This window comes from Anarrhichthys ocellatus, unplaced genomic scaffold (assembly GCF_004355925.1).
Source record: "Anarrhichthys ocellatus isolate YVR2014 unplaced genomic scaffold, GSC_Weel_1.0 scaffold3380, whole genome shotgun sequence".
NCBI classification, from domain to species: Eukaryota; Metazoa; Chordata; class Actinopteri; order Perciformes; family Anarhichadidae; genus Anarrhichthys; species Anarrhichthys ocellatus.
Genome location: NW_022283354.1, coordinates 1 through 5789, shown reverse-complemented (window position 1 = coordinate 5789; position 5789 = coordinate 1). Strand labels below are relative to the sequence as shown.

Below are 5789 nucleotides of genomic sequence, written 5' to 3'. Positions count from 1 at the left end.
TATAGACATATACATACACACACACACTATATGAGCTTCTGCTCAATATGAATAAAAATAGGGGCACTCAGACAATTTTACATTTAAATAAAATAACGATGGTCATTTCCTAATTTCAGTAGCCAAACATGCAGAATAGGCGTGTTTGAGGTGCCAGTGAGATTTCTGGCTGACTTGATCTTGACATGCTGTCGACTCATCCTGTTTAGAAAGGTGGAAGAGCATCTTTTGTGCCAAAAGTCTATAAAAACAGCCGCGGTGAGGGAGTACATGAGTTTAGAAATAATACATAAAAAGAAACAATGAGAACAACCACAAAAAATAAAACGATATTACATTTAGACATTAATAATAACAAAATGTTGCAGCACGATTCAGAGTTTCTACTTGATGCCTGCCACCATGTGGATCCACCAGTTGGCCTGCACAGTCCAGCCCAGCTGCTCACACAGAGACATTTGCTGGAGGAAATGCTCCTTGGCCTCTGCCTCACCCTGTTCCTCCTGGATCGCCTCCCGCAGGTAGCGCATCCTCTGCAGCACTCAGCTCAGGGATGCCCGTCAGCAGCATGAGGGAGAAAGGGGTGACCAGCAGACGGGAGTGCGAGCGCAGGGAGAGGTATGCCTGGGTGCAAGTGTGCTAATGTGAGTAGGTGAGAAAGACAAGAGAAGGAATGAAGGACAAGAAGAAAAGATAAGGAAATAAGGACAAAAGATAATAGGATACAGAACACAATATCTGACAAATATCTACTGTACATTTACACATAGGCACATACGCGTGCACAGTGGATTCACTTGTCCATTCACTTATGCAACACACATACACACAACCTTTTTATAAAGTTGTTAATGTACGCCTTCTGTAAGAACTAATAGGTTGAGGCTGCAAGTCAAAGATAAGGTGTGAAACCTCGGACGCATTGACAGAAATACTAATGCATTTTGAATGTTTTGCAGTTTGTTTTAGTCTTTTCATAGGATTTGCTGACAATATGACAAATATAGAACAACTGCAGCCTTATCATGATATGAAAGTATCAGTATAATTACACACAAACAAACAACCACACCCACACACATGCACACAATCAGGGCTTCTCACCCTGAAGCGCTGAAAGTAGAGGCTGTTGCGCCCTTTGCCCCTGCCCATGACATGCAGGAAGTCAGGCGTGAGGACGAATGGTACACGCTCCCTGCTCACGCCAAGGAAGTACTTCCTGTTGTCCAAGATGTGACCGAAGTCGATGTGAAACAGGTTCCCTGAGAGGCGTGGGAAATACAAAAAGCATTTAAATCAGCCTGTCAATCAACTCAGTGTGTTGTTAATTTGTTGCTCTTTTCCATCATTCGGTCACTCTCTCAGTGAGATTTACATTATCTGGATTGTTTACATTTGCACAAATGCAGACAGGTTTAACAGCGTGTGGGAATGTGAACCAAACATGTGGCGCATACCTCGGTCCGTGATCATGATGTTGTCATTGTGTCGATCTCCTATGCCCAACACATACGTGGCCAGACAGTAACCAGCACAGGAGTGCACAAATCTCTCCACGGCCTTGTAGTGCTGTAGTCAAATGAGATCACAGCAGTGCAGTAACACAATTGGTAACGTGGCAGATCTAATACCGAGGCTATATCATTAATATATTTGAAATAAAAGGAACAAAAGTCAACTGGTCTACACTCTTAATTTAGGCACGCTGTAAAAAGGTTCCATTGGAAGGTGAAAGTGTGTTAAAGACAAGACATCTAGTGACAAGATGTGTCCACTGAAAGAAAAAGTAACTGTGTGTGAGCACAGACAAAAATAAAAATGACTATTTCAGTGTTTTAAAGTGGGCAGCTGCACAGACCGATGACATTTAGCCAGACCATCTCAAACATCAAGGCTTGACTGGAGCGGGCTTTTTTCATTCGGGTCCACATCTTGTCGAAAACCCTGCCTTTGAACTACGTCCAGATTACTTACTATTTCCTGGAGTGGACATTTGGACTTGAGCCACTCAAAGAGAGCATCGTTCTTGAAGGCTGCTGACGTTCCTCCCTGGCTCCAGTGGATGGCAGCGATGGTCGCTGTATTCCTCACAATCTCAATCATACCTGTGGAGGAGAAACCTGATGTCACTTTTTGTTGTTGTTGTTGTTTTGTTCATATCACTTTCCAAAGGACTTCCTGTTTGTATCCTGGGTGCTGGAAAATATACGTTTAAAGGACAGTGTTGAAAAGTGTTTTACAGCGCTTGTACATTATTTTTTTCTGGCCCACTTCGTTCCTCTTCATCTCTTAATTATGTTCCAACATCCAACTAACAAAAGAAGCTCCACCAATCAGGGGAGGAGTGGGAAAACAAACCCGGCCCGGGACTTTCGACCCGCAAAAATCCACCTGGAGACACACCACACGTCACACTAAACCAGAATGGAGCTGGAGTAATGAGTCAGCATTTTTGTCCTTTGCACACTCATCTCAAAATCATGGGTTTTATGAATGGGTTTTTGGCAAGACCTCTGAAATAAGGTCTTTGGTTAAGAGATGTTAACGTTTTTTTGTTCTCCGACATAAAATACGTCAGGAATACGTCTTAGAAAAGGCGCTTGCTAACAAGTGTGTAAATGAGACACTAGTCCGCTTTTAGCTTAGCAGTGGTGACATAACCGCAACATCCTGGGTTCCATTCCAGCCTTAGGACTTTCAGAATAACATTTATTGTAGACCTTCATGTTGGTAAATAAAACGGTAATGCTTTATTTACGGGTCTATCATTTCTCAGAGGTTGCCCAAAGAAAACTATGTAACATAGTAAAAAGAAGATGGAAAATGGAGACAACACTCCAAGTTATTATAAGTAGGGTTTAATTAAGTAAGCGCTTTATAAATACATTTTACTTACTTAATTAGGTCGAATGACTTAATAAGCATTTGCTGATTTGCAGAACAAACTTTCAGACAGCATGGTTAAACAGCTAGCTGAATAAATCGATAATAAAAGTGAAAATGACCTATGTTGTGTCCTGTGGAGATGCAGCCGTACGGAACGAGGTTAAGGTCCAGAGCTTTTCCATGCCAGATAGAGTCCATCAGCACCAGCGTCTGAGCAGGAAGATGCACATAGTCAGGTGTCACTTTATCCAAAAGGTAGGAATATATTCACCGACATAAAACACCAACATTCTTTATTTTTCAGCGAGATGAATAATTAAAGATCAAATTTATTCTCTTTGACCTGAATGACCAGCATGTCCTGTCTGAGGTCGTCCCCCTCTTTGAAGATTATTCCCACGGGTGTAGCAGAGGTTGGTGACGGCATGGGGGAGAACTCCAGCCACAGTGGCTTCTTCCTGGAGGACATCACCTTGCTTTTGTCCAGCTGGACGAGAGGGATACAGAGAGAACCGATTTGTTGATGGTGAGCTTGACAGTTGATAGGGAATGGGTTTTATTGAAGGTCCGATGTGGACCTTCGATGTAAAGCCTTACAACTGTTAAAGTTTGATTATTTTTCACAGATATATTTAAAAGTGTCGTCCTTCTAACATCCGTCCATCCATCTGAGCACATGAGCCTGCACACAAACTCTGCATCATTCACTGCCAGACTGGGAATATTTTAGTCATAATTAGATTGGGTAGTTTGATATCACTAGGTGTCAAATGTTTATTGACATCCATGTATGATTGTAATGTAGTAACAATCATTACAGTGGAAACGTTTAACCGAGCGTTCAGTTCACATTCCGACTACTGTAGGTCAGAGTAGCTGGATTGGACTGGAGAACATGAAAAATATATTTGAACTTAAAAGAGGAATGAATGGATGGAAAAGGAGAGACAGGGCACGAACAGAGAGAGGAGAGAAAGAGAGGAGGGAAATAGACAAAAAAAGTGAAAAGTGTTCTTGTACATTAGCAGCTTAGCAACTAAAAGGCCTGATTGTGAATACCTGTATGTAATCACTGTGTGTGTGGGCTGTTGGGGCATTACCACTCACACAAGACTAAACATGGCCGACAAAGACCATCAAAACACACGAGTAACATGTTGTATTCCACACACTGTCGTTCAACACCAACACACTCAATTTGCATTGACACGAGCAGCATTAGCGAGGCTTACCAGGATCCTTCCAGCTCTGATCCGGGGGTCATAGGGCACCAGGAATTCATTCGGTAGATTACTGTTTCTAAGAAGCTCTTGAAGCTTGAGGGGAGCTAAAGCAAAAGAAACACAAAGACACACTTATACAAATTGGTAAGGGGGATTGGGGGGATCGGATTTCAGCAACTGAACATTGAGGGAGCTACACACAATCAACCAATCACTGATGGCTGGAAGAGTAGCTGTTTGTCACCATGTCCTGCTGCCACAAACACTCACTCACTAGAGCACGTTATACAACATGCAATCTGATATAGACATTTAGAATGTGCTCAAATCAGCAGGACAGCACAAGTAGCCGCTGCTCCTCACTAAAGACATCACTCCGCCATTTACATGGCAACGTTGTACCATGTAACTGCCAGAGCTGCAGCAAAAGCCTACAGTGCTGATGGAAAATGGTTTCATTTTGTTTGTTTTGGATGGATGTTTGGAAGAGGAAGGAGGAGAACACAACATCAAAAAATGAGACGCATGTAGAAATTTCAAATGAATCAATTGGAGAAATGGAGGAATTAATCAGTCCGACCCAGTCAACTTCTTGGACTGTATGCAGGCAATCGGCTCCAAGTTGCTGTTATAGAGACTCCCATACAATCTTGACAAAAACGAAATTAAACTCACTAAACTGTCTGCCCTTCAGCCAGTGAAGAGTAGTGAGTGAGGAGGAAGGAGGAAGTCAATGGCAGTGTGTAAAACAGACAATAAAAAGTGTTTGGAATACGTTTGAGTCAACATAACCACAAGAGGTTGTTGAGCATGCAGCCATAACTGGGCATCCAAAATATGACGCAGTTTGCTGCAACAGAATATGAGATAAGCATGTGAGATTAGAAACATGTTCTAACACATGGTCTAACCTGCCTAAAATTCATGTTTCATTTCTACCTTAAGGTACTAAAAAACACTCTTCGCGCTTCAACGAGGAGACAAAGAACCACAAAAGCAAACTCAATGAACGGGATCGTCAAAGCAGAACAGGGACTGTGTTTGAAGACCCTCGAGTGAGTTGTGCCCAGTTTGAACATTTGAAACATACCTTTAAATTTGACTGATTTTGACTTTAGTATATTTATGGTATATTAATCCATTGGAATGTCTTTCTTGGATGTGTCTCACCTGTAGGAGGAAGGTCGGACTTGTCGTGGTACAGTTTTTTAATCGCTAATGCAACCCCCTGCAGGGCCTCCACAGCCTGGACCTGCTGGGTGAAGCTGTCAAGCATGGCCTGACCACAGCCCAGCAGGTAGGCCTCCAGAATCACAGCCATGCGCTGGCGGAAGTACAGACACCCTGCCACCTCACTGCGGACATACCAGAAGAAGAAGTGGCCGATTCTCTTGCTCTGCGGTGAAGGAGGAGACAGTGGAGGTGAGGTGAGTGAAGGATACAGACACAGATGTAGCTGCAGTGTGACAGGGCTGAAAAGATTCACAGTTTAAATGTGCTTCTATCTGCCACAGAGATGTCCATGGTGTCCATCAGGACATATCGATGCATCCAGTGTTGATCTGTTGTATGTGACTAAAGTAGGAGTGCAGGAAGTGGCGCACACTCAATACAACTTTTTCCCTGAATATTTGCCAGCTTGTAATAAAAAATAAGCGTGGTACTATGGAGTGTTTTAAA

The 5789-nt window shown here is 42.8% G+C and overlaps 1 pseudogene; it reads right to left on the bottom strand.

The window, feature by feature from the left end:
* Nucleotides 1-122: 122 nt before the first annotated feature.
* LOC116378910 (phosphatidylinositol 4,5-bisphosphate 3-kinase catalytic subunit gamma isoform-like) lies at nucleotides 123-5598 on the bottom strand (annotated as a pseudogene).
* Between the last annotated feature and the right edge of the window lie 191 nt (nucleotides 5599-5789).